Below are 25104 nucleotides of genomic sequence, written 5' to 3'. Positions count from 1 at the left end.
TGCCCTGACCAATCAGGAATCTATCAATTTCTGCTTTATATACCCATGGACTTACCCTCATTACAGTCTGGCAGAGCATTCCACAGATTCACCCCTGGCTTATATATATATATATATATATAAAAAATCTTCCTTACTTCTGTTCTAAAAGGTCATCCCTTAGTTTTGATGCTGTGCCCTCTAGTTCTGGATACCCTCACTGGAGGAAACATCCTCTTCACGTCCACCCTAGCTAGTCCTTTCAACATTTGAACATATGCTCCTCATATGTTAACCCCTTCATTCCTGGAATCATCCTCATGAACCTCCTCTGGACCCTCTCCAGTGATAATACATCCTTTCTGAGATAAGGGACCCAAAATTGTTGGCGATACTTCAAGTGCAGCCTGACTCGTGTCTTATAAAGTTTCAGCATTATCTCTTTGCTTTTATATTCTATTCCCCTTGTATTAAATGCCAACATTGCATTTGCCGCCTTTACCACAGACTCAACCTGTGAATTAACCTTCTGGTTAATTGCACGAGGACTCCTAAGTCCCTACACTATATACATGTGAGGAAGCTGTTCTGTCAATGATTTGGATGAGGAAGTAGAGTCTAATATGTCTTGAGTGTCTATGTGGTAGAAAGCTGGATTGTGCAGAGGTGTAACAGTGGGACTGGTTAACAGTATTGGTTAGGATTGGGAGATAGACTGTAGAGAAAAATTCAAAGTAAATTTGTTATCAAATTAAATATATGTTACAATACACTACCCTGGGGTTTATATTTTCTTGCAGGCATTTCAGGAGAAAGAGATGCAATAGAGTTTTACAAAATAAAACTATACACAAATGACAAAGACTGATAAACAATCAGTGTGCAAAAGAAGACAAACTGTTCAAATAAAAGTAATACTGAGAACATGAGTTGTAAATAGTCCTTGAAAGTGAGTATTAGTGAATGAAGTTATCCACATAGTTCAGGAGCCTAATGGTTGTAGAGTACGTAATAATTTGGAAGAGTATGAGATTAGGAAAAAGTAGCAAAGCAGTAGGCTTTTGAACTGTTTAAAGATTGGTGTTGATGTTCAGAGGAACCAAGTTGACCTTGTTCAGATGAAGGTTTTCAATTCGAAACATCAAAAATTTCCCTTCACAAATGCTGCCTGACCTGCTGAGTCCCTCCAGTACATTTGTTTGTTGCCTCGGATTCTGGCATCTACAGTCTCTTGTGTCTGTTTTTGTACATGAATCATTGGAAGAAACTTATAGGCACAGCTAGCAATTAGGGGTAGAAATGATATACACGTCCTTCCCAAGTTATGGGTAACCTGGACTAGAGAACAAGCATTTGGCAGTCCGATTGGAAAGATTAGCCAGCTGCTGTAGGGATGCAGGCACCTTCTGCAGAGCTGGGAGTGCTGGACAGCTTCACTCAGATTGGGAGGCTGGATGAACTGTTCACTTCTGAAATACAAACTGCTTGGGTTTACAAACAGTTCTCAGGAATGGTTTAGGTTGTGATTATGCGGGCTGTGGGAAAATGATCCCTCTTGTGCTTCTTGATCTCATCACTCAACATTCAGAGTCAACCCTGCTGCTTTGGTCTGGCCCATGCCTTCATTAACCAGGTCCGACACTTAGCTTTACTGGATCTTCCTCCTCCTTACCCAAGTCAGCTTGTTTGTAGGGGTGTTGCTAGGGTGAGTCGGGTGGGTCTGGGTTAGTTGGGGTGTCTGGGCCCTTGGACATTAAGATTAGGGTTAAGGGTAGGATTGGGGGATGTACTTGTGGGGCTGGGGTGACAGTTGTGGAGTTTAGTATCAGGAGTTAATTGGGGCTATGGCGCATAGTGTTGTGAAGCCACTTTTAATCTGTCCTTTGCCTTTCACTAACCTGGTCTGACACCACTTGGCTTAATTAATCGGATGTGCACTTTGACACATAATCAGTAATCTAACCTGGGGTCTTTGGGGCTTTAATCACTAGGTGACCCATCCAGGATTGATCGGGCCCAGCTTGTGTTTATCGCATGGACCAAGATAATGAAAGCCTTGCCATTTCAGGGGGTGTGTATTTTAGACCTTGTTCTTTGATGTTATTTTGACCATTTGGGGAGTAGAATGGTCTCGTTATTAGGCCTAGTTATTAGGCTTAATCTCAAAGTAAGATGTAACTTAGCTATTTAAACATGCACTGATCTTTGTTTTGTACCTAGGTGCGTAGGGATCCCAAGGGTAAAAGTAACAGGGTTTCCTGGAGACTCAGTATCACTCCACCCTGACACTTGGAATTTAGTGGTGACTTGTTTTCTGTGGTCCCAGCTTGGTCTTAATTTTCTTGTTCCTTTCCGCCACCTTGATACCTTGGCTTTTTTATTGGTGTTTCGTGGACTGGGAAAATGAAAAGCGCGTCACTGTTTGGTTAGGTTGTGATTATACGAGCTGTGGGAGAATCATCGCTCTTGTGCTTGATCTCATTACTCAAGGTTCAATGTCAAGCAACCCTGCCACTTTGATCTGGCCTACACATTTGTTAACCAGGGCCAATTCTTGTCTTTATTGGATCTCTCTCCTCTTCACACAAGTCAGCTCATTTGTGGGGGTGCAGTCTGGGTTAGTTGGGGTCCGTGGGCCCTTGGATGTTAGGTTAAGGGTTAGGGTTGACCTTGTTGTAACCTGGGAAAGAACTGCATTGACTTTTATTACAAGTGGTTGAAAATATAAAAGCATCTCATTGTAATTATGAACGTTCCTAGTGAGGTCGCATCTGGAATGCTGTGTTGGTGTGCTGTTACCTAAATTGGCAGGGCTAGACAGAGTGCAGGAAAGATTTGCCAGCCTGATCCCTAAGATGGGGGGTGTAAGGGGAATAAGGGTAGTTGTTACCCAAGGAGTACAGTATTAAACAGACTTCTTAAAGCATAGGCTGAGAAATATCTCATTGAAACATACTGTACAATAATTCAGGGAAAATGCAGAGATCATGTTTCCACTGGTTGCTAAGTGATCATGTCAAGCTGACATGCAAGCTTCTTTGAACTAAACAACTTAGCCGGTGTTGTGGTTTGAAACAAGCGAGATAAAATAACCTGTTGTCTTATGTTGCATCTCTTGAGCAATATATCTAGGTGCTGTAGGCCTGTAAGTCTGCTCTATAGGCAGTATTTGTATGCAAAGCTGTCCTTTTAACTTCAGATTACTGTGTGCCAGTTACATTAAGAACTGAATACTGGCTCCCGTTTATGACAAGAAGCTAAACAAAAGAACTATTGGTTGGAGGTTTAACTCAAAAACAATACTTTGATCTTTACAAGTATCACCTGCTGTGTTTCAAAAGCTGAGCTTGACAATAAGTACGTCCATTCCAACATCAGGATAACCCTTCCTGCTATTCTTTCTTCAATATCTGTGTGTTTTTGCATCTCACCACCTAGAAGGGACTTGACTGACTTCATCTCAGACTAAAACACTTCTCTAGTTATGTTCTAATATGTCAATTGAGATCACATGTAGCATGATCGACCTCCTTCTGACTCCGGCAAAGAGTGTTAATATGTGAACCAAAGGTAATGTATGTTGATACCTTTTGCAGGAAAAAAAATGGAGATTGAGAAATGCGACTGGAAACTGAGCAGTTGGGTGGGTCTGTGGTGAAGAAATGCCATGCATGTGCAGTATTGTGTAGGTGGGTTTGTGAGAATGACTGCAGTTACTTTTGTCTGCAAGCCACTGCATGAAAGAATTTGAATCAGTGTGATCATTTGAAGTGCTCTGGAGGTGGTTATATATTCTAGAGGGTCTATTAGGATCGGCAGTCATGGAAATGATAAGTTGTTCATTGTTATTGAAAATTGTGTGGGGGATTAAATTTATTCTTCAGTGACTACATTTCTCGCAGCATATCCTTCATTTTTTCCAGTCCCCTGATGCTGTACACCACCCCTCCACCTTCCACGTTCCAGCTGCAGCTGCTCGGTCTGTGACCCAGGCCAGACAGTCTCGAACTTCTCTGAACAGAGGGCCAGGGTGGGGTGATGGCTGTGCCTGGCATTGTTTGGGTGGGACATGGGAGAGGTGAGGTAGTGGTGTTGTAATTCTGCTGAATCGCTGCAGATCTTAGTGTAATAGGCAAATTGATCGTTTTTGGTGACAAGTACCAGGGTCGGAAAAGATGCAGAACACAGATCATTAAAGCATGATACAGGCCATTTGGCCCATGATGTTGTGCCAACCTTTTAACTTACTCTAAGATCAACCTAACTCTACCCTTCCACAGCCCTCCATTTTTTTAATCATCTGTGTGCCTATCTGAGAGTCTTTTAAATGACCCTACTAAATCTGTGTACCATCACCCTTGGCACTGTTCCGTAAACTCAATACTCTCTGTAATAAAAAAAAAAGCACTTTGCCTCGGACAGCCACCTTAAAATTATGCCCTCTCATATGAGCCATGATTATAAGAAATAGACAAAGAGAAAATTGGGGACACCAAGTTAAGCAGAGCCATTCTCCTGGCAGAATATTTGGAGCATTCTCTTGTCATAAGCAACAGGTGATGTTCTGCAAAGACCTTTGGCTGTGGTATCCATTGGATGATGTCATTGCCTAAATTGGAGTTTACAAGGATATCTTCATTGGCAACTTTGATAAACGCCAATGTCTCTTGGCTTGAGCACACAACCCAGTACCTTTATCTTCAGTGCATTTGTTCCCAACTACTGCAGCAACCAAAATGTTACCTTGATTCCTGAAGCATGAACACGAATGCAAACAAGTTTGCTTGGTATCCAGAAGATCTGCCAGGGGTTATGTGATTTATCTGAACTAACTCTCAGTGCAGTTATTCTGAAAATAATATAGCAGCTACTATTGTGTAGGTGTCCTTTAGTAGAAATGACAAAGTATGAATTTCTACCCCCATAGCTTTTGCTTTAGATTTTAAAAACAACAGGCCTGAGTTAAAGCCTGTGACATTGTAGAATTAACTTCAAGTGAGACTCTGGCTTAAGTATTGGATATCAGTGTTAAAACCATGTAATGTGTTCTACTTCTGACAGTTGCAGGCGTACTGTATATATTGTATTATCAGTACTTGGCATTTAAGACTCGGTGTTATGTTTGAAATCACAAATGCTACCTTGTTGTCATGTGGGGGGTTAGCTTACTTGTTGGTTGAAAGCGGCTTTGACCGTGCCAGTTATTTGAAGATGCAACAGCTCTTTTCTACTGGTTGCCTTGTGTGCCACAGCACTGATGTCCGATTTTGTGCACTTCAGGGGTACTTGTTTCCCCCACTATCTGAAGGTAGAGCGTTCCTGTGAAACCGTTTGTAAGCCGAAATGTCGTAAAGCGAAGAAACGACTACCATTAATTTGTATGGGAAAAATTTTTGAGTGTTCCCAGACCCAAAAAATAACCTACCAAATCATACCAAGTAACACACAAAATCTAAAATAACACTAACATATAGTAAAAGCAGGAATGATATGATAAATATACAGCCTATATAAAGTAGAAATATTGTATGTACGGTGTAGTTTCACTTATCAAAATCGGGAAGACAGCGAGCCAAAATGGATTTGGAGAATAAAAATTGGCACATACACGCCTACACATACACGCATGCCCACATAACTACCTGCACAAGGCTTCACGGTAGTCTTCACATTGTAGTCTTCCTCGGGGTAAACACAACGTATAAAGCGGGCGTCTTTTTCTCGTAAAAGCGAAAATCCTCTTTGATTAGTGAAAACAGGTAATAATGTAGTTCTTTTGTAACAGCAAGTTGCCGTAAAGCGAACGTTCGAAAAACGGGGGCCACCTGTATAAGAACAACATGTGTGGGAGGCTCGGCTTTTTTTCTTTAATCTCCAGAGCCCACTTCGCACTGAGGTCGGGACCAGTGTTGAAGAGCCATTGGGGAAAATGTGCCCCAGATTCAGGAGGGTCTATACGCACTCTTGGCTAAGTATCTGTTTGTTGAATGTTTAGTTTTGTAGTTGTGTAACCTGGCGGGACTTGGATATTTGGTCGAATGTTTTACTGTTTGTAAATAATTGATTATAATCAGTGTCTTCTGTCTTGCTTACCAAACCCGTGAACCTGTTTTCTCATAGCACTTGTACGGCAAATAGCACAATGCAACGGAACAATTCTCCCAACATTGAACTTGAGCTCTCTCTGAGTCTTTAAAGAGGCCATTAACGCTTTCCCATCTGGAGCAAGTACGTGTGTTGCCAGTTACTACTCCAAGGGACATGTCCTGGAAAGAGTGATGGAAGTCCAGATGGGAGGCAGTTTTTTTTTAAAGTCCTCATTGTGTAAGTAATGGAGACAAGTAGCCTGTCATGGATTTTTCTGGAATGGCCTTGGATTTGGTGGCGCAACAACTTCCAATGCGCACTCTTAATTCCTGGAACTTTGCTGGCTGTTTTGTGACTTTGGTATAATGTCAAGGTAAGACCTTGTGTGCAGTTGCTCAGAAAAAGGTTATTACTTTGTAATTTCAACTCGAACACAGTCAATAACAACATAAAATCTGATAGGTTTACTAAAGTCCAACTGTTCATGATATCGCATTTACGCACATGGCTATAAATACATTGTGTGGCAATGCCAAAGGATAAACATTCACTTGTGCAAACAATTGTCCAGACAAGCTCATATTAACATTTACATTTTTGGGCAGACCAAAAGTCACCAAGGCTGTCTTTCCAAACAAGCTTCCGGAATTGCTGAAAGACCATTCATTCTTCTGTATCCCATTCATTCTTTCTTTATTCTTTTCTAATATGTTTGCTCATTTTTTTAATACTGTCTAAACATGTATGTGTTTCTCTTTCAGACTGTTCTTACTGAAAGGAGCAGCCCAGGAGGATGTAGGGAGTTGTATTCCTCCGTTTCAGGAGGAAGAGGAGAACATTGCAGCGGTGTAGGTGGAGCACCCACCTGATGTGACTGAGGTTCTGCATCCAAACAGTCCTCATCCTTTCCATCCTCCTGGAAACCCCTGCTTTCTCCTTGTGCACTGTCTGTCACTGTGCACAGCGCAAGCTCAGATACCAGCATATCATGTAATGAGCAGCCAAAATCTAAACTTCCAGGTCATTTTCTCTGGGTGGAATATCTGGCTTTTGTGCCCGGCGGTTGTCCTGGATGGGAAAGCTAGGTACCCTGAGGCCTTGCCAGAAAGTGGGACACTGCAGCATTTCTACGCCCTGAAAGGGGAGTACATGGGAGAAGGTGGGAGTGCAGTGCTAAAGCTGATGGCCCATTGTACTGCAACATGTCGGGATCACATAAGCATTTGTTTCCTTACTTGCATCTTGTCACTTCAGAGCTTGGACAGTACAAGCTTAATGGCTGAGGTTAAACCAAACTCGTAGACTTCCATTGTGGCCAGCTGTGCGTTACATGGCTAATGGATTTCTGTACCACCTCCACAGAATTGGTTAAACCAATAAACCTGACACAAAGCTTGAGCTGTAACCGGAGAATATTTCTGAGCATCTTGCTAGTCTGTGTGCAGACTTCTGTTGTGCAGGAACCAGGAAATAGAAGTCATGAACTGAAAACAGTGGTGTCTGTGGGATTTGGCAGCTGTAACAGCACCCTTAGATACACACAATATCTACTCGATTCTCTGAGGATAATGAAATCATTGAGCAAAAATGTGTTAACCTCCCTAAAGGTGTGAGCGTTTCACTTTGCAATGCTGGCTGCAGATGTTATAGCATTTATCTCTCAGTTTGTATTATAAATTAAACCCAAGGAAAGAGTTGCTTGTGGGCAGATGACATAGCCATATGCTGTTGAGTGCATGGAGATGCATCAGCCTTCCACAGGCCACAATGAAAGTACCCTTTCATAGCTTGAATATCATGAGACATTGAGCAGCAAGTAATGGGATTGCATTTTTATGTTGCTGTCCATTTAAATTCCTGCAGTGTAAATAATAAACTTGGTTGCCTTGGAGAAGTTGGTTGTCTCAGCATTCTTTCGTTCATAAAAAAATGCTGAAGGGCTGTCTTGAGCACCTCGAACATGATTGTACATAGACAAAAGCTCAAAAGGGTAGTTATGTAGGCAGTCATTCGCCTCAGTGCATCTTTAAACTATCTAGAGCATTTATATGGAAGAGAAATATCAAAGTAATTACACTTTCAACCTGTTGATGAATACATGCATTTCACTAATTGCAAATGAGCACCAGCAGGATTCTTCCCAGATCGCTTGGCCCTTTCCCAATTCTGTGAATGATCCTTCAACCAATTTTACCGGCATTTTATTGCACCATTCTTTAGAATCAGAATCAGTTTTATTATCACTGGCACGCGTCGTGAAATTTGTTAACTTGGCAGCAGCCGTTCAATGCAATACATGATATAGAAGTAAATCAATTACAGTGTAATTATTTTGAATAGATTAAAAATCGTGCAAAATCAGAAATTAATATATATTGTAAAAGTGAGGTGGTGTTCACGGGTTCAGTGACCATTTAGGATACGGATGGTACAGGGGAAGATGCTGCTCCTGAATTGCTGAGTGTGTGCCGTCAGGCTTTCGTACCTCCTACCCGATGGTAATAATGAGAAAGGGGCATGCCCTGGGTGCTGAAGGTCATTAATAATGGGCGCTGCCTTTCTGAGACACCACTCCTTGAAAATGTCCTGGGTACTTTGTAGGCCAGTACCCAAGACAGAGCTGACTAAATTCACAACCCTCTACAGCTTCTTTCGGTCCTGTGCAGTAGCCTTCCCGTACCAGACAGTGAATTGGCCTGTCAGAAAACTCTTCATGGTACATCTGTAGAAATTTTTGAGTGTGTTTGTTGACATACCAAATCTCTTCAAACTCCTAATGAAGTATAGTTACTGTCTTGCTACCTTTATAGCTGCATCAATATGTTGGGACCAGGTTAGGTCCTTGGAGATCTTGACACCCAGGAACTTGAAGCTGCATACTGTCTCCACTTCTGATCCCTGTGAGGATTGGTATGTGTTCCTTTGTCTTGCCCTTCCTGAAGTCCACAATTAGCTCTTTTGTCATGCTGGTGTTGAGTGCAGGGTTGTTGCTGCCTTACCACTGCACTAGTTGGCATATCTCATTCCTGTACACTGTTACGTACCCCGTAACTGGGTCACTTACCAGCAAAGATAGAGCGGTCCGTTGAAGTCTGATGGTACTATTTTTAAAAGTCTTTATTGATAAAGGGGCACAAAGATAAGATTAGTACAAACATTCAGATAATATACGTCGTCAATACTCAATCTAAAAGCGCGGGTATAATAATAATAATCAATAAGAAATAGCTCTATCGTTGTCTAGGGGATACTGTATTGTCCGATGGAAAAATAAAAGTCACTGTCATTCAAGCTGCAGCTCTTTGGGTTTAAGAGAGACTGTTTTAAACTTGCCCGGGTCTTTTATGAGGCCAATCCGTTGAGTCGTGGGAGTTGGTTCCCCGTTGTTAGTTCAAAGCCATTGTCCGTGGTACCCGCCACCATTCCAGGCAATGGAACTGAACGCACGTGGTTTCCTTCAAATGGCTTCCCGCTATTACGGGATCGCTAGCGTTTCTTCTGGTGCATCTAAAGGGGCCGTTCCTACAGCCCCTCTTTTATCCTGACATGCAGGGTCGTAGATGTCAATCAGGTTGAGAGATGATGCAATCTCTCCCCTTCACCCAGCCCACTTTGCCCGAGGGCTCTCACGTAGCATAGGATCTCAATCCACAAATGTGTCTCCAAGAGACAATGGCCATGTCTCGTGACTTTACATCGCCGGGGAACGAAGCATTCTGCACGTCTCTCTCTCATTTCCTGGGTCCCCTGACTCAACCCAATAGTGATCTTGCGATTCTCACAAAGGAGGGGGCTGCGGGCATAACAACACTCTCTCATCTACCAACAATGGTTGTATCATAGGCAAATTTATAGATGGTATTTGAGCTATGCCTAACTACACAGTCATGGGTGTAGAGAGAGTAGAGCAGTAGGCTAAGCACAGACCCCTGAGGTGCACCAGTGTTGATTGATGGAGGAGATATTATCACCAATCCGCACACATTGTGGTGTTCCTGTTAGGAAGTCGAGGATCCAGTTGCAGAGGTAGGTACAGAGGCCCAGGTTCTGTAATATATCAATCAGGATTGTGGGAATATGGTGTTATTTGCAAAGATATAGTCGATGAACAGTATCCTGACATAGGTGTTTGTATTGTCCAGGTGATCTAAGGCCGTGTGAAGAGCCATTGAGATTGTGTCTGCCACTCAGCTATTGTGGCAATAGGCAAATTGCAGTGAGTCGAGGTCCTTGCTGAGGCAGGAGTTCAGTCTAGTCGTGCCCAACCTCTCAAAGCATTTTATCACAGTAGATGTGGGTGCCACTGGGTGATAGTCATTAAGGCAGATCACACTTTTTCTTAGGCACTGGTATAATTGTTCCCTTTTTGAAGAAAATGGGAATTATCACCTGTAGTAGTGTGAGGTTGAAAATGTCCTTGAATACTCTCACCACTTGGTTGCCACAAGTTTTCAGAGCATTACCAGGTACTCTGTCAGGGCTTTCCACCTTGCGAGGGTTCACCTTCTTTAAAGACATTGGCCTGTGAGACAGAGATCACAGGGTCACTGGGTGCAGCAGGGAGCTTCACAGCTATAGTTCATTCTTCCATTCAAAGCGAGCATGGAAGAAGTTGAGTTCATCTGGTAGTGAAGCATTGCAGCCATTCATGCTGTTGGGTTTGGCTTTGTAGGAAGTAATGTCTTGCAAACCCTGCCAGAGTTGTTGTGCATCTGATGTTGCCTCCAATCTTGCTTGAAATTGTCTCTTTCCCCCTTGAAATAGCTCTCTGCAAGTCATATCTGGTTTTCTGGTACAGACCTGGGTCACCAGACTTGATAGCCATAAATCCAGGCTTCAGCAGACGATGTACCTCCTAGTTCATCCGTGAGTTTTGGTTTGGGAATGTACAGCAAGTCTTTGTAGGCACACACTCATCCACACAGGTTTTAATGATGTCGGTAACAACTGCAGCATACTCATCCAGATTCGAAGATGAATCCCTGAATACAGTCTGGTCCACCGATTCAAAGCAGTCCTGTAAGCACTTCTGTGCTTCCCTTGTCCATACCTTCTTGGTCCTCACTACTGGTACTGCAGTCTTCAGTCTCTGCCTATACTTGGGGAGTAGAAGTACAGCCTGCTGATCAGAGTTCCCAAAGTGAGGATGTGGAATAGGAATGTGGTATTACAATGGTCTAGTGTGTTGTTTCCTCTGGTATTGCAAGTGATCTGTTGATGGTAGATGCTTAGTGATTTTTTTTTTAAAATGTATGTTGCACTATACTGTTTTACTGAATAATACCAGGAGACATAACGGTAGAATTAGGCCATCCAGTCCATCAAGTCTGCTCTATTATTCGATCGTGGCTGATTTACTTCCCTCTCAACCCTGTTCTCCTGCTTTCTTCCCATAAGCATTTTTGGACTTAGGAGGAGAATATTAGCATGTCCCTTTAGAACAGAGAAATTTCTTTAGCTAGAGGGTAAAACAGAGCATTTGTGCTTCAGAGGACAAGAGATTAAAGATCAATTTATTAAAGATATTTGAAGTCAAATAAAACAGTGAAGAACCAGAACTTTAAGGCAGGTATTCTCTGGTATTAAATGGAACCATTGAAATTTCCCCCAAAACACACCAAAAGCACAAAAACAGTATAAAAATTAAAAATCGCAACAGCTCTTCATTAAATTGCAGTTGAAATAAATACCCACAAATACTCCAAAAGTATCAGATTTTGTGAAAATGACACAACTGAAGACATTGCCATAGATAGCTAAGGAGGCCAAGTCATTGGATATATTTAAAGTGGAGGTTGATACGTACTTCAGTAGTAAGGAAAGGGGGAAAGGTTCCAAGACCATTCTCATTCTTAACAATGTTGAATCTCACACGAGTGCTAAAGAAAAGATTAAACTTCTGTATCTGAATTCAACAAGAACTGCCAATTGACCCTATCTCTGTCACCACCCACCTCAGTTCTATTAGCTGAATTGACATGTTTGCTATTTGTTATCCTCCATTCCATTGCTGTCAGAAGTATGCATTGTTTAAATCCCACACTCAGGAAATTTTTTTTAAATCAACCCTAGTGCTATCTGCTTCTTTGCTGGTTCAGCCATTCTTTTCCGGATCTTGACTTTGGAATGGTTAACTATATACACTACCCCACAGCTGCAGAGATTAATATTAAGAAATAATGTATATTGCTAAATTGTATCTCTAAATTGATGGGAACCATTGCAGTTTGAATTCCTTGTGGTTTCTTTATTAAGAGGATAAATAATGTCTTCAGTTGTGTCATTTTCACAAAATCTGATTCTTCCAGAGTATTTGTGGGTATTTATTTCAACTGCAATTTAATGAAGAGCTGTTGTGATTTTTAATTGTTATTCTGTTTTTGTGCTTTTGGTGTGTTTTGGGGGAAATTTCAATGGTTCCATTTAATACCAGAGAATACCTGCCTTAAAGTTCTGGTTCTTCACTGTTTTATTTGACTTCAAATATCTTTAATATATTGATCTTTTATCTCTTGTCCTCTGAAGCACAAATGCTCTATTTCAAGATTAGAACACTATAGTTATTCACATTAGAATAAATTGCTGAAATACAAGGCTATATTTCCACATTGATAAGTGCTAACAATGAAAACTCATAACATCAATAAGAAATGAAAACTGTCCATCTTGTACTTTCTACAAAATGATCCCTCAAATGGGACTGATCAGAACAAGTCGGAGGTTTCTAAGTAGAGATGCCACACCAAACAGGAATATTAGGAATGCAAATTTATCTGAACTGAAATCTGGAGATGCAAGGACATTGGAAATTTGATTCAAGTTCCTGGGCGAGTTATTTCAAGTTGAAACTCTTTCTGTTCAGGAACAGCTCAGGGTTAATTACAAGAGTAAATTCTGAGTCCAGTACTTTGGGAAATCAGCTTTTTTTCCCCCCCCAAATTGAAAGCTCATGCTTGCAAACACCATCTACTTTGTCATGAACTTGTACATTATTACTTTTCTAATTTTCTCTATAACTATTACACAATAATCTACATTGTTTTTTCTATAATTTTCTCTATAACTATTACACAATAATCTACATTGTTTTTTATTTTACCTTGTTCTATCTCAATGCACTTTGTAATAATTTGATCTGAATGAACAATATGCAAGACAAGCTTTACACTGCATCTCAATACATGTGACAATAAAAAAAATTCCAGTGCTAATTACAGGGAGTTTGAAGTCCAAAATCAGAACACAAGAAAGGGAGGTCTGGAGTACGCATGGGTGCAGAATTTAGCAAGAAGAGAAGAAATTAAGATGATGAGATTGCTTAATTTGGGAAGGATATCTTTTTTGAGTGCCAAATCTGGCAGCCTTGACTAAAAGACTGGAAGCTTTGGAGAGGGTGGAAAGGAGGTCAAGGACAGATGTCAAATGCTAGACTGCATAGATTTAAGATGAGAGAGGGGAGTTTAAAGGTGATTTACAAGGCAGGTTTTGTTTTCTGCAGCGAATGGTAGATGCCTGGAATGCACTGCTGGGGCAGGTGGTGGTTCCAGATACAAAGGTGACATTTAGGAGGCACTTAGACAAGTGAGTGAGCTGGCAGGGAATGGAAGGATTGGTTTAGTTTGGTACTGTGGTCAGCACAGATGTAGTGGGGCTAAACGGCCTATGTGCAGTGCTGATCTATACTCTATAATTGTTGGCGCGTGGCCTAGTGGATAAGGCATCGGTCTAGTGAACTGAAGGCCACTGGTTCGAGCCTCAGCTGAGGCAGCATGTTGTGTCCTTGAGCAAGGCATTTAACACATTGCTCTGCAATGACACCGGTGCCAAGCTGCTTGGATCCTAGTGCCCTTCCCTTGGACAACATCGATGGCATGGAGAGGGGACGGCTTGCAGCTTGGGCAACTGCCGGTCTCCCATACAACCCTGCTCAGGCCTGCACCCTGGAAACCTTCCAAGGCGCAAATCCATGGTCTCAAGAGACTAACGGATGCCTATCCTATCCGATCTATAATCAATCAAAGTCATGGATTTAACGTACTCACTGAAAACATCAAAAACAAGAAGTGAATGTATTTTCAGCAAAACTTTTATGTTCTAGAATATTCTGTCTGAAAGGAGAATTGAAGTACAATCAAGGAATTTTGAAATGTACTTGTAAACAATTGTGGGACTATGAAGAAAGGCAGGGAAATTATACCAACTTAGTAGTTCTTTAGAAGCTAAAGCATGCTGGGCTGAATGACAGTTCTTGTTTCTTTAAACACCAGAAAAATAATCAATAAATCAAAAGATTGCTTAGGAAATTGCATTTGGATTGTTGTATACAGCTATAATATAAGCTGTGCTGCCCATTGCAGCTATAGATTATGAGGAAGCATTGACTTTCAGTGCCATAATGTTTGGATGTATCCCCAGTTTCCTGTGTACTGTACCTATTTAAAAACAGTCTGTTTTAATACAGGGAAGCTTATTAGCAAAGAATTGAATTGCATAAGCTGTGTGATATCATTAGTTTATATTCAGTGAGTAATCATAAAAGAAACATTAAATGGGGAAGTTAGAATTGGTTGCAAAAGCCACATGATAGTTCATGATAAGGGTTCTTTCTAGATGTGTCATATTACTGAATGGTGAAATGAGAGCCTGTACACTTGCACCAGCTTTTGTGTAGAACAACCTGTTGTATAACCTTTTCACATCAAATCACACAATGTCGATGGAAGGTGGAGTTCTTGTGCTTCTCTTGCATAACCTCTTTGGAGCTCTCAGGATGCTGTTAAGAGTTTCTCAAGTTCCCTCAGATAACCATCAGAGTCTCTCAAAGACATCTGTGTCCTCCTCCACGAGTATTAATAGTAATTTTTGGTCTGTGAAGCCACAATGAAAACTTTTTCCACTAGGTTGAGCTTTCACATGCACTCAGACCTAAATATTGGCTGTACTCTCTTTTCAACAGTCAGGAGCTGTGCCTTTTAGGTTCTGCCCCTTGTGCTTGAAGATCACGATACAGCCCCATTTTTAAAAAAAAAAACTTTTCTCCAGTATAGCCTGTCACTTTTAATTTAACTGACTATATCTTGCTCTTGAGAGCCTTGTAATCATCGATGAACATCAGATTCACCTGGGCTCTGATGTCAAACTTGAATGTAATTTCTGACTCTTTCACAGTCACTGGAACAATCCATCCTGTCTTGCCAGATCCTGCAGTCTACAGGGAATCTACAAAGACTTCCTCCATTTCCTCAGCAACCCTGTGCACCTTTCTCTTGGCAGCCCCAGCTTTGTGGCACCCTGCAAAATGATTCTTCCTACAATTATTGCATAGGCAGGACATGTCTTTAGGATGTGCTTAGCTCCGTGTTTGCTGTTTGACCCTGTAGTTTTGGTTTGCTGTTGCTATGCCCCTCTGTTTTCACAGCGTGCGCTGTTGGTTCTGTGTGGCACGTGGCCAAGTGGTTAGGGTGTTTGACTTGCGACCTGAAGGTCTGAGATCGAGCCCAGCCGAGGCAGCGTGTGTGCCCTTGAGCAAAGCACTTAACCACACAATGCTCCAGTCTACCCAGCTGAAAAATGGGTACTGGCAAAAAATGCTGGGGGTCAACCAAGCCTCGTACTCTCATACGCTTCACTCCACAGAAACCGGCATAAGCACCGGCTCGGGACAGGGCTTCGACTTTGACTGTTGGTTCTGCCCTGTGCAGCCCTGTTAAATGTTTTTCACGGAGCAGGCTTTCTCCAAGCCCATCATCTCGGATTCCGCCTTTAACTAGTGAGTATCTCAAATCTCCAAACTCCCAGGACTTGGTGTGTGAAGGTCAACTAAGTATTAGTCAAAGTTGACTCTTCTTTCTGGTCACAGGACAAGAACTTTTATCTTTCAAACATGATGATTTTACTTGGGACAAAATACTCTTCGTTTTGTCATTACAGTGTCCAATGTCAAGGCTGTCTCATCAATTTGAAAGCTGTTTATAGATATCCACTGCCTATTTGCCAATTATATTTAGTAAGATAGACTTCCAGTTTTGCCTCTGGCTCTACATGCTGCTAAATGTATATTGAATTGCTGTTTGAAGCATTTCCATTTATCAGCTAGACTGCCAGAAATCTGTATAGCTGCAGGAGGATTTGGGTTATCCATTCCAGAATTTTTGGGCTCTCACCTGGTATTCACTTGGTGAATCCAGTGAACTTTGACAGCTTCAAGACGCAATGTGCTCTCTGGGCAGCAGCTTCCCCTAGTTGGAACTAGTGTCTGTTAGTTGCTCACGGTGATCATTTGTGCTCCGTATTTAGACTTCATGCTGACTTCTGACACATTTTATGTTTGCCCTTAATGAAGACAAGCTTGCATGGGTTTTAAAAAAACTCATCCATTGTTTATTTTCAGAATGGCATCAGTTCGACCCCATTTTACTTTGGACACTCCAGCCCACCCAAGAGCGTGTGTGACCCATTTGTTTCCCATTCCGGCTGAACCACCTGCATTGCGCACTGGGAACTGAAGTTCTTTGTTTAACACAGCAACTGCTGAGTTTAGATCAGGACAACTCTTTTCAGGATCAGTTGAAAGTAAGGTTAATTGATACTTTTGAAGAAAGTTGCGGAGATATGTTGGGATTATTTGAAGATCTGAATGTGATGAGATTCATTTGAATAATTGCATTCATGTCTTTCTGAGCTGGTGGGAAGCATGATATCAGGTTAGCAGTCTTCTTAGAAGCTCCTTCGTGACTTTTGAATAACATTTCACAGAATGGAATGGTGTGCTGTGGCCCAAGAAACATACCTGGGGAAATTCAATCAAATTATAGTGACTGATTGATCCAAGACCTCTTTTTATTTTGCTGTTGATGAAATGGGGATTGAGTGAGACTATTTTCTTAGTTTCTCTGAGTGACTCTTTAAGAAAATGTTGGAGGAACTCAGCCAGTCAGGCAGCATCGGTGGAGGTAAATGAACACTCAATATTTCAGGTCAGCATCCTCCATCAGGATAGCAGAGTCTCTGCCTGAAACATCAACAGAAAATTAACTCAGTTTTGCTGTACCATGGCTGGGTATGAGGAGCTAGAATGTGCTGTGGTAGAGGCGTGAAAGATTGTAGCAGAAAGGAGTGATTTTTTTATTCCTTTTGGGAATGAAATATTGAATGCTACTGTTTAGAGCCTAAAAACCAACATTCCTGATGATTTGCATTCATCCTGTAAATGTAAAACTTACAGTATGCATTTCCAGAGTTACCATCAAGTATATTAACTTTGAACAGAAAATTTGTTTTAAAAAATATTAACCATCCTATCATACTGAAAATGAAATGTCGTTCATTTGAAATCAGCTGTTTATTTACTATGTGTAAAATATACTGGGAAATGGTATTTCTTTAACCTTGAATGATAAACCGTGTTTTCCTTTTCCTGTGAGGTCATGTATAATAGTGATTGACAGTTTAAACCACCTGGATTTTCTTAAGCAAAGTTTCTTTGGTTTGTAATTTACTGTATTTTGTGTCCATTTGCCCTTAAATGTAAATTAGGGAGATGAGGATTGTTAAAGGTGTCATATTAAATCAATCAAAATCAGGTTTAATATCATTGGCATGTCATGAATTTTTTTTACTTTGAGACAGCAGTGCAATGCAATATAGAAATATCAAAATAGAAACTGAATTACAGCATGTGTGTGTATATATACTGTATATGTGTATATTTATATTAAATAGTTAAGATAAGTAATGCAAAAAACAAATTTAAAAAAGTAATGAGGTAATTCTGATCCTGAGGGGTTACAGTACACCTTTTTAAAAATAACTCTTGATGATAGGCTATGGTTGGCTTCTAGGCTTGAGTTAATTCAGTTTAAACCAAACGTGATCTGTTGATGATATCTCTGATGGCTCGCGTCCAGCATCTTAAGTTCAAAATGTATTGAATTTCTATTGTTGCTGTCTTGTGTAGGTCTCGCCTATCACCTGCTAGCATGTCCTTTTCCCTCCCCCCCCCCCCCCCCACCACCGCCTCCCACATCTTATTCTTGCTTCTGCTCTCTTCCTGATGAAGGGTCTTAACCCAAAACATTGACTGTTTATTCTCCTCCATAGATGCTGAGTTCCTCCAGCATTTTGTGTATATTGCTTGGTAACGTAATCAATGTCTTCTAAGACTTCCATGGAAGAAGTTATACCTGTTTGAATTAATCTAAAACAGTAGAATTTGAGATTTTTATCTTTGCTTATTGTGAAAGAAAATAACTTGGATTCTTTCCTTAGTCAGATTCTTGATGATTAGAGAGATGTTAGAATAGATATAATGGAGCAAAATCAAGCAGGTTACAAAAGTTGAGATTAGTGTTGCACACTTTTCTGAATGATTATTGAACACAGTGAATCCGTATCAGCTTTAAGGAGAATGGATTTATTTATGGTTTTGACAGACCAAAACTGACAATCAATTTAAGTAAAATTGGCCAAGCTGGAAAGAAACTAGATGGCTAGGAGTAAGTACATTGTTTCCTCCAGGTGCTCTGGTTTCCTCCCACAGTACAAAGATATGCAGGTTGGTAGGTTAATTGCTCACTGTAAATTGTCTTGTGATTAAGTTAGTATTAAATATGTGGGTTGCTAGCAGTGCCCAGCAATGTGGGTTGTTGGGCTGGTTGGGCCTGTTTCATGCTGCATCTCTGAATTAAAATAAATATATTCTATGGATTTCAGCTTAAAAGAAACTATTCAAACAATGTATCTGTATTACCACATTTACCTCTTTGTTCGACTGTCAACCAAAATACAGATAAAGCTGCACATGACAATGTAATTTATCAGTAAATGTAAAGTGGGAGACATTTACATTACAGTACCTGTGTTTCAATTTGTTTTGAGTTGGTCAAAAATGTTTAAGAAAGTTATGTATTGGATTCTTACATAGTTACTCAAAATGAAAAGATGTCCAGGGTAAAGCTGATTAATATTCTAAATGGTAATTCTCCCCACCAAACCCAAGGGCGTTTAGAGAAGATTGTGTTGTGTGACCTTTTGATATCTTGCAGTGAATTAGAATGTAAGGAGTAAGACAAAGAAACAAATAAACTTACCACAAGTGTTATTAAGACTCCGCACCCTTCGAGAAAGTTGATTCTTATTCTGAATTAACTCAATAAAGAGATTTTATGGTGTACTGTGTTTATTCTTGCGTGGGGATAAGTTGTGTCACCAGAGCTGATTGATTCTGTTAAGACTACGTTCATACAGCTGTGCAGACAATTTCAAATGCTGTTGTTTTATCAAACTATATATTTAGCAGTCTTGTATACCTTCTGTCTGAATTAGGCCTGAGCTTGTCCAGATAGGATAAAATGAATCAAACTTCACAACACAGCTCAACCCAGTAATGATCACCAAGAAAATGCTAAAAGCAAAGTAAGCACAAACATTACACAGGATGTAACTTGCAACATTACATAATTTAAAACTATGGTTATTTATGCCATTTTAGAAGTCTTAACCAGTTAATCTGATCAATCATTCTAGTGCCCCTGCATTTCCTTTATCATTTACCTCAATCACTGTAAACACAAGCAGCAAACACTGTAAACACTTTAAGCCACTTTTTAAAATGCTGATTGCATTATAAATGCATACTGATATTTATGATTTTTTTGCACATTTTTCCATATCTGTACGTTAACCTCTAACTTTTTTTATGTCATTCTTTAATCTTTTTGATTGTTTCTTGTTGCATGTCATGCCAACACACCACAGCAGATTTCTAATACATGTAAATGTCTATGGCGAATCAAATTGATCCTAAATACAAGAAACTCAGCAGGTCAGGCAGCATCTATGGAAATGAAGTCAAAGTTTCGAGTCAAGACCCTACCTCAGGACTGCAAAGGAAGGGGGAGGATACCAGAGTGAAACGGTGGATGAAGGGGAAGGAACCTAGCTGGAAGGTGATGGTTGAAGCCAGCTGGGTGGGAAAGGTCAAGGGCTGGATAGGAAAGGATCTGATAGGAGAGGAGAGTGGACCAGAGGAGAAAGGGAAAGAGGAGAAGACCCAGGGGAGGTATGTGGTGAACTACATATACCTGTTTGGACATGCCCCCCCTGCTGACTGCTCCTGTGGCTCCTCCCACTGACCGCGGCTCCTCCCGCAGACCCCGGTATAAAGGCGATTGGGCCCTGAGCCCTGCCTCTCAGTCTCCAGGATGTAGCATGGTGGTCAATTGCTGCTTGTTCTTTCTTCCAGTCAATAAAAGCCGATATCTCGCCTCACGTCTCAGAGTTATTGATGGTGCATCAAGGTAATAGGCAGGTGACAAGCGGTAAAAGGTCAGAGTGGGGAATGGGTGGCGGGCAGTAATTGTTTACAAGAAGGAAGGGGTCAATAACTTTACTGGGTGTTTTTTTTATTATATATAGGTTCGCCCAATAGTAACAGGGATATCGAGGAGTAGGGAAACAGATCCTGGAAAGGTGTAGTGATAACAGAATTGTCGTGGTGGGAGATTTTAATTTCCCAAATATTGATCGGCATCTCCCTAGAGAAAGGGGTGTAGATGGGGTGGAGTTTGTTAGGTGTGTTCAGGAAGGTTTCTCGACATAACATGTAGATAAGCCTACAAGAGGAGAGGCTGTACTTGATTTGGTATTGGGAAATAGCCTGGTCAGGTGTCATATCTCACAGTGGGAGAGCATTTTGGAGATAGTGATCATAATTCTATCTCTCTTACAATAGCATTGGAGAGAGATAGGAACAGACTAGTTAGAAAAACGTTTAATTGGAGTAAGGGGAATTATGAGGCTATCAGGCAGGAAATTGGAAGCTTAAATTGGGAACAGATATTCTCAGGGAAAAGTACGGAAGAACTGTGGCAAATGTTCAGGGGATATTTGTGTGGAGTTCTGCATAGATACGTTCCAATGAGACAGGGAAGTTATGGTAGGGTACAGGAACTGTGGTGTACAAAGGCTGTAATAAATCTAGTCAAGAAGAAAAGAAAAGCTTACAAAAGGTTCAGAGAGTTAGATAATGTTAGAGATCTAGAAGAATTTAAGGCTAACAGGAAGGAGCTTAAAAGGGAAATAAGGAGAGCCAGAAGGGGCCATGAGAAGGCCTTGGCAGGCAGTTAATCCCCCAAGGCATTCTACAAGTATGTGAAGAGCAAAAGGATAGGACGTGAAAGAATAGGACCTATCAAGTGTGACAGTGGGAAAGTGTGTACGGAACCAGAGGAAATAGTAGAGGTACTTAATGAATACTTCAGTATTCACTATGGAAAAAGATCTTGGTGATTGAGTGATGACTTGCAGCAGACTGAAAAGCTTGAGCATGTAGATATTAAGAAAGAGGATGTGTGGGAGCTTTTGGAAAGCATCAAGTTGGAAGTCGCTGGGACCGGATGAGATGTACCCCAGGCTACTGTGGGAGGCAAGGGAGGAGATTGTTGAGCCTCTGGCAATGATCTTTGCATCACCAATGGGGATGGGAGAGGTTCCAGAGGATTGGAGGGTTGTGGATGTTGTTCCCTTATTCAAGAAAGGGAGCAGAAATAGCCCAGGAAATTATAGACCAGTGAGTCTTACCTCAGTGGTTGGTAAGTTAATGGAGAAGATCCTGAGAGGCAGGATTTATGAACATTTGGAGAGGTTTAATATGATTAGGAATAGTCAGCATAGCTTTGTAGAGGGCAGGTCTTGCCTTATGAGCCTGATTGAATTCTTTGAGGATGTGACTAAACACATTGATGAAGGAAGAGCAGTAGATGTAGTGTACATGGATTTCAGCAAGGCATTTGATAAGGTACCCCATGCAAGGCTTATTGATAAAGTAAGGAGGCATGGGATCCAAGGGGACATTGCTTTGTGAATCCAGAACTGGCTTGCCCACAGAAGGCAAAGAGTGGTTGTAGACGGGTCATGTTCTGCTTGGAGGTCGGTGACCAGTGGTGTGCCTCAGGGATCTGTTCTGGGACCCTTACTCTTTGTGATTTTTATAAATGACCTGGATGAGGAAGTGAAGGAATGGGTTAGTAAGTTTGCTGATGACACAAAGGTTGGAGGTGTTGTGGATAATGTGGATGGCTGTCAGAGGTTACAGTGGGAAATTGATAGGATTTAAAACTGGGCTGAGAAGTGGCAGATGGAGTTCAACCCAGATAAGTGTGAGGTGGTTCATTTTGGTAGGTCAAATATGATGGCAGAATATAGTATTAATGGTAAGACTCTTGGCAGTGTGGAGGGTCAGAGGGATCTTGGGGTCTGAGTCCATTGGACACTCAAAGCAGCTGCGCAGGTTGATGCTGTAGTTAAGAAGGCATTCGGTGCATTGGCCTTCATTAATTGTGGAATTGAATTTAGGAGCTGAGAGGTAATGTTGCAGCTACATAGGACCCTGGTCAGACCCCACTTGGAGTACTGTGCTCAGTTCTGGTCACCTCACTACAGGAAGGATATGGAAGCCATAGAAAGGGTGCAGGGAAGATTTACAAGGGTGTTGCCTGGATTGGGGAGTATGCCTAATGAAAACAGGTTGAGTGATCTGGGCCTTTTCTCCTTGGAGCGACGGAGGATGAGAGGTGACCTGATAGAGGTGTGTAAGATGATGAGAGGCATTGATCATGTGAATAGTCAGAGGCTTTTTCCCAGGGTTGAAATGGTTGCCACAAGAGGGCACAGGTTTAAGATGCTGGGGAGTAGGTACAGAGGAGATGTCAGGGGTAAGTTTTTTTACTTGGAGAGTGGTGAGTGCATGGAATGGGCTGCTGGCAACGGTGGTGAAGGCAGGTAGGATAGGTCTTTTAAGAGTCTTTTGGATAGGTACATGGAGCTTAGAAAAACAGGGCTATGGATTAGCCTAATAATTTCTAAGGTAGGGACTTGTTCAGCACAAATTTGTGGGCCAAAGGGCCTGTACGTATTGTGCTGTAGGTTTTCTATGTTTTTATGGTTACAGCTCAGAATTCATTACCATCATCCCCTCAAAACTAATCAATAAACTCCAAGACTTGGGCCTCAATACCCCCTTGTGCAGTTGGACCTTGGATTTCCTCACTTGCTAGATTTCAGTAAGTTCAGATTGGCAAAAATATCTCCATAATTTCTATCGGCACGGGAGCACTACAGGGATGTGTACTTAGCCCTCTGCTCTACTTGTTTTACACCTATGACCATGTGGCTAAGTAAAGTTCCAACACCATTTTCAAGTTTGCTGATTATACTACTGTTGGGGACTGTATCAAAGGTGGTGATCCTTCAGCATATAGGAAGGAGATTGAAAATTTGGCTGAGTGATGCCATAACAACAATCTCTCACTCAATGTCAATAAAACAAAGGACTTGATTGTAGACTTCAGGAGAGGGAAACCAGAGGTCCATATCCAATAATCATCAGAGGATCAGAGATAGAGAGTGACAGTAACTTTAAATTCCTGGGTGTCACTATCTCAGAAGGCCTATCTTGGACCCATGATATAAATATAATTGCTGAGAAAACACGACGGAGCCTCTACTTCCTCAGGAGTCTGCGGAGATTCAGCATGTCATCAAAAACCTTGGCAAACTTCTATAGATGTGCGGTGACTGGTTAAATTACGACCTGATACAGGAACACCAATGCCTTCGAGCAGAAAACCTTACAACAGCTCGTGGATTCGGCCCAGGAGGTCACGGTTAAATCCCTCCCAACCATTGAGCACATCTACTTGAAATGTTCTCGTAGGAAAGCAGCATCCATCATCAGAGATCCTCGCCACCTAGGTCGTGCACTTTTCTCGCTGCTGCCATGAGGTAAAAGGTACAAGTAGCTCAAGACTCAGACCACCAGGTTCAAGAACATTACTATCCCTCAACCATCTGGCGCTTGAGCAAAGTGGGATAACTGCACTCATTCTATTTCTGGTGTTCCCACAACCGATTTAAGGACTCCTTTTTTTTATTGCATGCACATTCTTTATTGCTATTTATTTTTATCTGCATTTGCACAGTTTGTTGTCCATTGATCCTTTTTACAGTTACTGTTCTTTAGATTTGTTGAGTATGCCTGCAGAAAAAGAATCTGTGTTGTATGTGGTGACGCGTGCACTCTGATAATAAATCTTTCTTTGTATATTACATAAACTACCAGAGAAAGTGGTTGAGGCAGGTACAGTGGGTTCATTTAAGAATCATTTGGGTACATGGTAGGGATGGGCTGGGTGGGATATGGGCCGAAGGCAGGAAATTGGGACTGGCTGGGTGAGGTGTGTTTGGCATGGACTTGTTGGGCTGTATCCATGCTGCATTGCTCTATGACTCTATCATGCAACTTTTGGAACCTATGCCTGACGTTTCAGCTTGCACTTCTAAATCTGACTGAAGGAGTTTGCTGCCATCAGTACAGGCCTGACTATTTTAAATATTAATCCCATGTATAGTTGATTTTGAGACAGCTCCGAACATAACACTCTAGGATCAAGTTACTTTCCTTGCACTGGAACAGATTTTGTATTTCGTCCATGGCAATTAATTTTGCAACAGATCTAGCCAAGTTTTTCCATCTGTTTTTGACGGGCCTCAGTTAAGAACACACAATAATAAGCTTTTGTATTATGACCATAATATGTGACTGGATTTTAATCCAAGGGTGGACCACATTCATTCTAATTACCCATCAATATGAATCAATACTCTCATGATAAATGTCTTACTTGTATGTTTGTAATTTGTTTTATATTGTAACTGAGTTAGATTATTTTGTAGGGCTCTGTTTTCACTTTGGCATGAAGAGTTATTTTCTGTTGATCGGTGTCAAAAAAAAGCCAAATTAAATCCACTGTGATTCAGTATTTTAAACAATAAAACATGAAAACTTCGGGGGGGGGAGTACTTTTTATAGACACTGTAATTTGTTTATTATTCTGTTTCAGTTGTTTTCTTGACCTCTCTTTGTGATTAGTTAAAGTGGTTAGTGTCGTGCTTTAAGGTGCCAGCTGTAAGATTGGGGGTTCAGTTCCTGCCACTGTCTGTAAGGGGGTTGTACGTTTCCCCATGATTGCATGGGTTTCT

At 41.3% G+C, this 25104-nt stretch overlaps 1 protein-coding gene across 3 annotated transcripts in view; it reads left to right on the top strand.

Annotated features, from left to right (window-relative positions):
* The window catches only part of LOC140728963 (long-chain-fatty-acid--CoA ligase 1-like), a 199243-nt gene that overhangs the window by 26031 nt on the left and 148108 nt on the right, over nucleotides 1-25104 (top strand). Inside the window, exon 1 of one of the 3 annotated variants that reach the window (XM_073048131.1) lies at nucleotides 6418-6439. The exons of the other annotated variants lie outside the window; for them this stretch is intronic. The gene's annotated coding sequence lies outside the window, so the exon portion shown is untranslated. Of the gene's footprint in view, nucleotides 1-6417; nucleotides 6440-25104 lie in introns of those variants that run through there. 3 annotated transcript variants of the gene reach the window in all.

Source organism: Hemitrygon akajei, chromosome 6 (assembly GCF_048418815.1).
Source record: "Hemitrygon akajei chromosome 6, sHemAka1.3, whole genome shotgun sequence".
Lineage (NCBI taxonomy): Eukaryota > Metazoa > Chordata > Chondrichthyes > Myliobatiformes > Dasyatidae > Hemitrygon > Hemitrygon akajei.
The sequence above is the reverse complement of the archived record's forward strand: the minus strand, read 5'-3'. Positions and strand labels throughout refer to the sequence as shown.